This window comes from Loxodonta africana, chromosome 3 (genome assembly GCF_030014295.1).
Source record: "Loxodonta africana isolate mLoxAfr1 chromosome 3, mLoxAfr1.hap2, whole genome shotgun sequence".
In the NCBI taxonomy this organism is placed as follows: domain Eukaryota; kingdom Metazoa; phylum Chordata; class Mammalia; order Proboscidea; family Elephantidae; genus Loxodonta; species Loxodonta africana.
This window is the reverse complement of record NC_087344.1, coordinates 172499357-172510544: the sequence shown is the minus strand read 5'-3', so window position 1 is coordinate 172510544 and position 11188 is coordinate 172499357. Positions and strand designations below refer to the sequence as shown.

Genomic DNA, 11188 nt, shown 5'->3' with positions numbered 1-11188 from the left:
TTTGTTCGTTCTTCATCTCTAAATCTGTGTTTGTTGTTCAGGGTTCGTAGATTGTTATGTATGTGATCAACTCACTTGTTTTTCTGAGTCTTTGTTGCAGGAGGGATCCGAGGTAGCGTCTACCTAGTCCGCCATCTTGGCCCCGCCTCCTCCAGTTCACACATTTTAAGAGCTTAATAAATGCATCTATTATTACATTTCAAGGGCATATAATTTATTGAAACTGTAAATGTTTTCTTGAACAATAATATACATGCAAATACATACACATAATTGTACAGCTCACTGAAATTTCACAAATTAAGCATACCTATGTATTGAACTGTGTCCCCTGAAAATATGTGTCAACTTGTTTAAGCCATGATTCCTAGTATTGCGTGGTTGTCCTCCATTTTGTGATTGATATCATTTTCCTATGTGTTGTAAATCCCAATCTCTGCCTGTGGTTAATGAGGAAAGATTAGATTATGTTAAAGAAGATTATTAGTGTGAGATATAACACCCTCGCTCAGATCATATCCCTGATCCAATGTAAAGGCAGTTCCGCTGGGGTGTACCCTGCGCCATCTTTTATCTTACAAGAGATAAAAAAGGAAAGGGAGAAAAGAGTGGGGGACCTTGTACTACCAAGAAAGCATGCTGGGAGCAGAGTGAGTCCTTTGGACCTGGGGTTCCTGGGCTGAGGAGCCCCTATTCCAGGGGAAGATTGATGACAAGAACCTTCCTCCAGAGCTAAGAGAGAAAACCTTCCCCTGGAGCTTTGAATTTGTACTTCTAGTCTACTAGACTGTGAGAAAATAAATTTTTCTTTGTTAAAGCCATGCATGTGTGATATCTCTGCTATAGCAGCACTAGATAACTGAGACATTATGCAACAAATATCCATATAAAAAAGCAGAATGTTACAAGCAACACAGATGACCCAGTTTTGTGATCTTTTACTCCTCAGACCCAGCAGCCAGCCTCTTGCTGAGTCTCTACAAAACACTTGTAGGCGAGCTGGTAGGAGCTTGAAACCATCACCTCTCTAATACCCCAGGGGGAAAAATGGTTGAAGCTGATCATGGGAAAGCTCTTCATTGCTGGGCTCAATACAGAAACAAAGGAGAAAGTCCTTGAGGCAGTATTTGGCAAGTATGGAAGAATTGTGGAAGTGCTCTTGATGAAAGACCAAGAAATCAACCAATCAAGAGGATTTGCTTTTGTCACCTTTGAAAGCCCAGCAGATGCCAAAGATGCAGCCAGAGATATGAATGGAAGGTCTGTAGATGGAAAAGCTTTCAAGGTGGAACAAGCCACTAAACCAACATTTAAGAGTTGTGGATGTGGACCACCTCCACTGCCAAGAAGCAGAAGCCCTCTGAGGTCTTGAAGGCAGAAGAGGAGGAAGTAGAAGAACCAGGGGACCACATTCACGTAGGGGGGGAACAGAGGGGTGATGGTGGCTATTGTATTAATTTTTAACACGAGTTCTTACAAGGGTCCACTTCCAGTAAAAACATGACCACCACCATGAAGTAGAGGTCCTCCTCCTAAATGATCTGCCCCTTCAGGACCAGTTAGCAGAACTGTGTCATGTGGAAGAAATTGTTACAGTGGCCCACCACAAAGAGAACCACTGCCCTCTCATAGAGATGCTTATTTGTCCCCAAGAGATGATGGGTGTTCTACTAAAGACAGCTATTCATGCAGAGATTACCCAAATTCTTATGATACAAGAGATTTTGCACCACCACCAAGAGATTATACATATTGTGATTATGGTCATTCCAGTTCACGTGATGACTATCCATCCAGAGGCTATAGTGATAGAGATGGCTATGGTCGTGACTGTGACTATTCAGATCATCCAAGTGACGTTACTACAGAAACTCCTATGAGAGTTATAGTAATTCATCTAGTGCTCCACGTACAAGAGGGTCCCTGACATTTTCTGGTGGAAGCAGTTGCTAAGATGACTACAGCAGCCCACATGACGGACTTTTGTAGAAGAAGAGATAACTACTCAAGGCCGCCGAGGTGATCTTTACTCAAGTGGCCAGGATCGGGTTGGTGGATGAGAAAGAGGGCTTGCCCATTCTATGGAAAGGGGGTACCGTCCTCCACGTGATTCCTATAGCAGTTCAAGCTGCAAAGCGCCAAGAGGTAGTGGCTGTGGAGGAAGTCGATCTGATGGAGGAGGATGCATAAGCAGATACTAAAAACAAACAAAACTTTGGTCCAAAACCCCTGCCCAAAAAAACAAACAAGAAGTGGAACTTGTTCTGTCATAACTATCCAAGGACTACTAAAAGGAAAAATTGTGTTACTTTAAAAAATTTTCCTATTAAGTTCTCCTCCATAATTTTTATGTTCTTGTGAGAATACAAGTAAAACCTGTTTAATTTTATTTGATTTTTATGACACTGCTTTCAACAAGCAAATGTTAAATGTGCAAGATTTGACTTGTGTACTAGTGTTGTAATTCTCTAAGTGTCCCTAAAGGCCGCTTCCTATTTGATTCTTCCCAGTAAGTAAGACAAGCAATACTAAGATCTTGCACAAATATCTAGCCATCTAAAATGGAGAGATGAACCCTCCTGCCTACACAAGCAAGCTAGATGCTGGAAGGGTGGTTGGATTTGCTACTTTTTTTTTTTTCAAATTGAAGTCTCAAAGTTCTCAGTGTGAAAAGCCTGAGATTACATAATGAAAATGCTATTCGCCGAAACCAAACCCACTGCCGTGGGGTCAATTCCAACTCATAGCGACCCTATAGGACAGAGTAGAACTGCCCCATGTGGTTTCCAAGGAATGCCTGGTGGATTTAAACTGCTGACCTTCTGGTTAGCAGCCGTAGCTCTTAACCGCTATGCCACCAGCGTTTTAGCTATTCACCTACCAGCGTTTTAGCTATTCACTTACCAGCATTTTAGCTATTCGCTTAGTAAACCCAAAAAAGCAAATGGATAATGCCAGCCACATTTTGCCTTTCTGACATTTCCTTGGAATCTGCAAGAATCCCTCCCCCGCCGCCACATAAGAGCATTTAAGTATGTGTTACACAAATATAGAATACTAAATAAAAAGTTTGGCTAAAAGCAAAACAAAACAACATGGTTCAGAATATCCCAGTATTTACCTTGTAGCGAATTTTTGTATGACTGTCTTCAGACATAAACCTAGCAGAATAATCTACCCCCTACCAAAAAAACAAAAACAAAAAAATGTCCACATCCTAATTCCTGGAAGCTTTGTAGTGTTTATTTGCATTAGCCTAGTGACTAAAGCCATGTGAACTGCTGGAGGAATGAACAAATCAGTCTTAGAAAAAATACAAACAGGAGTCTCCTTAGAAGTGAGGATGGCAAGAATTTGGCTTGCTTACTTTGAACACGTCAACAGAAAAGACCAATCGTTAGAAAAGGAAATCATGGTTAGTGAAGTAGAGCGTCAGTGAAAATGAAGGAAACCCTCAATGAGATTGATTGACACAATAGTCAAAACAATGGACTCAAGCACACCAAAAGATCATGAAGATGCCAAAACTTGTTGCCTAAACCCATTGCCTTCAAGCTGATTTTGACTCATAGCGACCTTAGAGGACACAGTAGAACTGTCCCATGGGTCTCCGAGTCTGTAAATCTTTATGGAGGCAGACTGCCACATCTTTCTCTCCTGGAGCAGCTGGTAGGTTCAAACCACAGACCTTTGGGTTAGCAGCGAACCTGTTAACCACTGGACAACCAGAGCTCCTTAAAGATGGCACAGGACGGGGCAATGTTTCATTACCATGAGTAGTAGCCAACTCTATTGTAACTAACAACAACACAATTGATCTTTTCATATGCTTTCTGAATGTTCTCTTTTGTAAAGTGTCTTAAAGCCTGCATGATTTTAATGAGTTGAACTTTATTGAGGCTGTCTGTGATTATATGGTCGAAATCCCTGTGTCATTATGTTCAAAATCTCTTGTTTTATAAGCAGGATATAAATGAACATTTTTTAAAAAGTCTAATAATCATCATTTTACTTGTAGTATTTACTCTATTTACATTTTATAAAATAACTGCTATCTTGTTTCCCATTTGGCACATTTTAAAATATACTTTATTGTGATATAATTTATGTAAAACAAATAATACTCATTTTCAGTATATCATTTCATGAGTTCTGAAAAATATATATACTCATGCAACAATCACCAATAGCAAGATGTAAAGTCACTCAAAAAAGTACCCCCGTACCCCCTTGCAATCAATCTCTCACTTCTCCAGCAATAAGAAGCACTAGTATGTTTTTGTCATGATAGGTTTCTTTTCTTGATTTTCATATAAATAGAAACTTACAATATGTAGTATTTTGTGTCTGGCTTCTGTCACACAGCGTACTATTCTGAGATATATTCATATTGTTTTGTGTGTCAGTAGTTTATTATATTTTTTAAGTCAGAGTCATTGTAGGGAGATTCCAAGAATTGCTGTGTTTGTTTTGGCATTTGTAAATAAAGTTGCATGAATTTTTTATACAAGCCTTTGTGTGTGAACAGATTATCATTTCTTTTGGATAAACACCTAAGGGTATAATAGCTGTATCATGTGATACGTATATATTTAACTTCATAAGTGATTGCCAACAATTTATCCAAAGTGAGTGTACCATTGGCATTCTCACCAGCATTTTGTGACAAATTCTTTTGTTTCAGATACTCTCCAAGAATTGGTATTATTAGTTTTATTTTCTTTATGTAACAATTTTAGTGATAGTAGAATGTCAGTGCGGTTTCAATTTGCATTTCCTTAGTGACTATGACATCGAGCAACTTTTATATATTTGCCCTGCAGATATTTCTGTTAGTGAAGTTTTTTTGTTCAAAATTTTCACCCAGTTTTTTGCATTGCTTACCTTCTTATTTTTGAGTTTCACAAACTTTTCAGATAAATGGATTACCAATTTTTCTCCAGTATAAAGATTGCCTTTGCATTTTCCTAATGATGTCTCCTGAACAGGAGAAATTTTACTTACGATAAAGTTCAATTTTTATTCTTTTTCATATTTGGTTAGTGATTTTTGTGTCCTAAAAATGCTCTGCATTTCTTCACAGATTTTATTATCACTTTATCTATTTCCGCTGGTATGTTGTCTCGGTTTGATTTGGATTGTTTTAAATGGATATATCCATGTTAGGAAAACTGGCATTTTAGCAGCACTGAGTCTTCTAATATGTGATCTTAATATTATTCCTTCATTTTAATGTTTTATAGTTTTCATGTACAGGCCTAGCCCTCATATACAGGACTTTGAATATAATCCTTATAATGCGCGGACTTTGTCTTTACAAATTCATTTATTGACTAAGTATATTCACAGTGCTTTCACAGTTACTCACAAACATGCGTGTGCACACAGCAGTGGAATACTCTCTAGGTAGGTCAAGCAAGAATGGTTAGGTATTCGCTAATTCAGTGTCCTCAGGGACTTTATAAAGTATAACTAACTGGAATAACGAAAATTAACTGTTTTAAATTTGTACCTAAGTATTAAGTTTTTTTTTTTTATTTTCTATAGTTGATGCTATCGTAAATTCTACTATTTTCAAATTTTACTTTTAATTGTTAGTTTCTAATATATACAGACACAAGTCCTGGATATTCACTTTGTATCCTGCATAGCTAGTAAATTTACTTTATGGTTTTAGTAGCTTATCATCAGTGTTTAAGATTTTCTATAAATAAACTCATGCTGCCTGAGAATATGCTGTCAAAATGTGTGTAGAATTTTGCCCCATGCTTTTCCTACATTCATTGAGATCATTATATGGTTTTTATCTATCATTGTATTATTATGGTGAATCGCATTGTTTGACTTTTGAAGGTCAAACTAACCTTGCATTTCTGAGATGTATCCCACTTTGTTATGATGCCTTATCCTTTTAATATATTGCTGGGTTTGATGTCTAATGCTTTTTAAAAGATTTTTGCAACTGTATTTATAAAGAATATTTATTATAGCTTTTTTGTTGTTAATTTTTCTTACTGGCTTTGTTATCTGGGTATTGCAAAGCCTCATAAAATAAGTTCAGAAGTTTTCACTCTGTACTTTTTTAAGGCATCATATGATATTGCTATTTATGCTCCATTAGATGTTTAATAGAATTCAACAATGAAGCCCAGTGGCCCTGGAATTTTCTTTGTGGGGAGGATTTTAATTACAAGTTTAATTTCTTTAATGGTAAAAGTGTTATTTAGATTTTCTATTTTTTTATTTTTTCTAGATTTAGCAGTTATGTCCTCAAGATATTTGTTTATATATGTAAGTCATCAGATTTACTGGAGTTAAGCTCTCCTTAATAGTTCACTATTATATTTTTCATGTCTGTGGCATTTTTAGGAAACCTCCATTTTTGTTGCCAGTGTTTGTAATTGGTTTCTTTTTTCTTTCTTTTGATTAATCTATCTAAAGATTTATCTATATTTTTGATATTTTAAATTTTATTTTGTTGCATTTCTCTTTTGTTTGTCTGTTTTCCATTTAATTGTTTTCTGCACATCTTTACTTTTTTTGTCTCCTACTTACTTCGAGTATAATTTGCTTTATTTTCCTACTTCTTAAAGTGAAAGCTTATAACATTGTTTTTAATCCTTTTCCTTTTTAATATAAGTGATATGATATGATATATGATATGATATGATTAATATAATATAATTAATATAATATAATGTAATGTAATATAATTAATACAATATAATATAATACTAAGTATGTAAAACTACATATTTCCCTCAAATACTTATATCATCAAATTATATTATCAAATACTTAACATCCTGACTAAAAGCAGAGAATACTGTGTTTTGTTGATTATACAAATGCATTTGACTGTGTGGATCATAACAAATTATGGATAACATTGTGAAGAATGTAAATTCCAGAACACTTAACTGTGCTCATGAGGGGGCTATACCTAGATCAAGACACAGTAGTTCAAACAGAGCAAGGGGATACTACGTGGCTTAAAGTTGGGAAAGGCATGCATCAGGGTTGTATCCTTTCACCATACTTATTTTATCTGCATGCTAAGCAAATAATCTGAGAAGCTGGACTATACGAAAAAGAACAGGGCAACAGGATTGGGGGAAGACTCATTAACAACCTGCATTATGTAGATGACACAACCTTGCTTGCTGAAAGTAAAGAAGATTTGAAGCACTTACCAATGAATATCAAAGACTTCAGTCTTCAGTATGGATTATACCTCAACATAAAGAAAACAAAAATCCTAACAACTGGACCAATAAGTAATATCATGATAAATGGAAGAAAGATTGAAGTTGTCAAGGATTTCATTTTGCTTGGATCCACAATCAACACCCATGGAAGCCGCAGTCAAGAAATCAACAGATGCATTGCATTGGGCAAGTCTGCTGCAGAAGACCTCTCTAAAGTGTTGAAAAGCAAAGATGTCACCTTGAGGACTAAGATGCACCTGACTCAAGCCATGGTGTTTCACTCATCTTATATGCATGAGAAAGCTGGATAATGAATAAGGAAAACCGAAGAAGAACTGACGCCTTTGAATTGTGGTGTTGGTGAAGACTATTGAATATACAATGGACTGCCAATAAAATGAAGAAATCTATCTTGGAAGTTGTACAGCCACAATGTACCTTAGAAGCAAGAATGACAAAACTACATCTCACATACTTTGAACATGGTATGATACAAAAATTAAAAAATAAATAAATATATATATTTTTTTTTTTTATCAGCAGGAATCTGACCCTGAGAAGGACATCATGCTTGGTAAAGTAGACAGCAAAAAAAAGGAAGACCCTCAATGAGATGAATTGACACCGTGGCCGCAACAATGGGCTCAAGCCTAAGAATGATTATGAGGGTGGCGAAGGACCGGTCAGTGTTTCCTTCTGTTCTACACAGAGTTGCTCTGAGTGGTAACCGACTCGACAGAACCTAACAACAGCAGCATTTCCCTCAAAGCTCTGTTTGAGCTATACCCCCCTGTATTTTGATAAAGTTCAAATTTTTTATTTAGATAAAAATATTTTGTAATTTTCCTATAATTTTTTTCTTCTTCCATGTATTATTTAGAATCATTTTTTTTAACTGGAAAATATTAGGAATTTTTCAAACATATGCTTGTTAAATTCTATTAAATTCCATTGTGATTAGAAAATAAACTCATATCTTTCAGTTCTTTTACATTTATTGAAATTAATTTATAGCCTTAATTTTATCTAATTTGGGGAGTATTTCGTGTGCACCTGAGAAGAATATGCAGTGTGCTCTTACATAGATTGCTCTATAATTGTAAATTAGGTTAGATAAGTGGAGAGGCTTGTTTAAGCCTTTTTGTATCTTTTCTAAGTTTAAACCACACTTTTATCTCTCTATATTGCCTTGACTTCCTCTCCATATGAAAGACCTATGACTACATTTTTTTTAGTCCCTCTTTATTGATTTAATTTTGTCATCTTTTACATAATGATATCTGTTTCTCTTGTTTTGAGCGTTTTTTTTTTTAATCTTCATTTATTTTTGTGATTTCCCTATCTGGGTTGATATCTGGTTGCTCTCTCTTGTGTTCTAGTCCTGGGTTGTTATCTGATGTTATTTATCATCCAACCAGAGGACTCCCTTTAGTATTTCCTGTAGTTTTGCTTTGGTTTTTGCAAATTCTCTAAGCTTCTATTTATCTGAAAATATCCTAATTTCACCTTCATATTTGAGAGAAAGTTTTGCTAGATATATTACTCTTGGCTGGCAACTTTTTTCCTTCAAGGCTGTGTATAGGTCATCCCATTGCCTTCTTGCCTGCATGGTTTCTGCTGAGTAGTCTGAGCTTAGTCTTATTGACTCTGCTTTGTAGGTGACTTTTTGTTTTTCACTGGTAGCTCTTAAAATTCTCTCCTTACTTTTGGTTTTGGCAGGTTTCATTAGAATATGTCTTGATGGCTTTCTTTTGGGATCTACCTTTTGTGGGTTTCAATGAGCATCTTGGATAGAGATCTTCTCATCTTTCATGATATCAGGGAAGTTTTCTGCCAACAAATCTTCAACAATTCTTTCTGTATTTTCTGTTTTCTCTCCCTGTTCTGGTACTCCAATCACAGATTATTTCTCTTGATAGACTTCCACATGATTCTTAAGGTTTCTTTATTTTTTTTTTAATTCTTTTATCTCATTTTTCTTTGACTATATTAGTTCCAAGCATTTTATCTTCATTCTCAATAATTCTGACTTCTGTTTCCTCAATTCTGCTCATCTGACTTTCTATTGAATTGTCTAATTCTGAAATTTTGTTAATCTTGTGAGTATCTTATTGCTGTCTCTCTGTGGATCATTGCAGCATATTAAATTTGTCATTACGCTCTTGAATAATCTTCTTAATTTCCTTGACTGCTTTGTCTCTGCGTTCCTTGGCTTATTGTGCATTTTGCCTGATCTCCTTCCTGATCTTTTGAAGAGTTCAGTATATTAATCTTTTGTATTCTACCTCTGGTAATTCTAACTATACCTCTTTGTCCAGAAGATTCCTTGATTCTTTGTTTTCAAAGCTTGTTTAAGTGATCATAATCTGCTTCTCTATGTAATTTGGTATCGACTGTTGTCTCCAAACCATCTATAAGTGATTGTACTAATTTATTTTATATTTGCTTATTGTGTCCTAGCTTCTTACTTTGTTTTGTTTTGATATACCCAAATAGGCTGCTGGAGTGAGCTAGCTTGATTGCTGGAGACTTTGAAGCTCTAATGTCCTATCACCAGATGGCTAGGGCTGTTACTAGGTATATGAGTTTAGAAGTACTTCTACATTTCTTGTATGGATTCAGTTTAGGCATCCAGGTAGCCAGTCACCAAGTGTATGATGCAGGCTCTCACCTATGGTCTTAGAGGATTAGGGGCGATTGGTGTATTCACAGGTATCTCTGGTTGCTGCAGAGAGTTACACTGATTGAGGCAGGGGGCTGACAACTGTCCACCAAGTGTCTGTGAGGAAGATGTATCCCCTTTCCCTAGAGCACACAGGTGGGTGGGCTTGCAGCCAGACCATGGGCACCTAATGGTTTTAGCTGTAAGGACTGGGAGGCACCACTTTTCCTTGGACCCCTGTCACAGTGGCTAGGTGGCCTGGGTGGAGCCACCATTCCTCAGGCTCCTGATGTTGGTAGGTGAGGGCTCTGCTTAATAGGCAGAATGGTGTCAAATGTCAAAAACGCACCGCTTCACTGCACAGCTGAAACAGTTAAAGTCAGACCTCAGGAGCATATACCCTTGCACCATGCCAACAAGGGCCTAGCTGCTGAAATGGGCCCACCCAAGTCCATGCAGGGGTGAAAGGCATTCAAAGTCTATGAACCACTTGTGCCTGGACAGGAGCCACTTGATTAGATTAGCCCTGACTTCTCAGCTTAGGGGAGCCAGGAGATTATTTTTTCCCCATTAGTTAATTTGTTTCTTCTCCAAGGCCAAGAGAATGGCTCAGGACCCACAAAGGACCTATCTCAGGCCCAGGGAAATCAACAGCACCTGAAGCCGTCTCAGGGCCTGGGACAGAGGGAAGAGGGGTCAGAAAATGGGAGACAGTTCTTTCGAAAGGGTGCTTTTATATCCACGTGGTAAATTAGATGCAAACACTTAACTTTTGCCAAGAATGCTGTTGTTCACTGATTCCGGAGGCATGAGTAGACTCTGCCACTTGCTCTCTGTGGCTGAGAAAACCACATCCAGAACACTACCACCAGCCCCTCCACAGTCATGCCAGGGGATTGGGGCTGAGGGGCACCGCTTCTCACTGAACTGTCTTTCCCTCCCTGCTGCCCAGTCTGATTTCTTAACTCTGCCTTTGTAGTTCAGGGATCCTAGCTTGTCATACATATAATCTATTCACTTGTTTGTTCAGGCCTTTGTTGTAAGAGGGACCACTGAATTGTCCAACTACTCCACCATCTTGGCCCCACCCTTTTTTATATCTCTTCTGATTTTCTGTTTATTTTGTTCCTGTGGTGGAAAGGATTATTTTTTGTGTGGCCTTTCTAGCCATGTTCTTGTAACTCCCACCAAGGTGATCGGGTGGGACTGTGTGATAGGGTAATTGTGGCACACCATGGGGATTGGTCAGTTTTGCCATCCTGCTAGGCTTGAGATGAGCCATCCAAGAGACAGGAAAGAGAAGAGCCCACCATCAAGG

The 11188-nt window shown here is 37.4% G+C and overlaps 1 pseudogene; it reads left to right on the top strand.

The window, feature by feature from the left end:
• The first annotated feature begins 1047 nt into the window (after positions 1–1047).
• LOC104845877 (RNA-binding motif protein, X chromosome-like) lies at positions 1048–2951 on the top strand (annotated as a pseudogene).
• The last annotated feature ends 8237 nt before the right edge of the window (positions 2952–11188 follow it).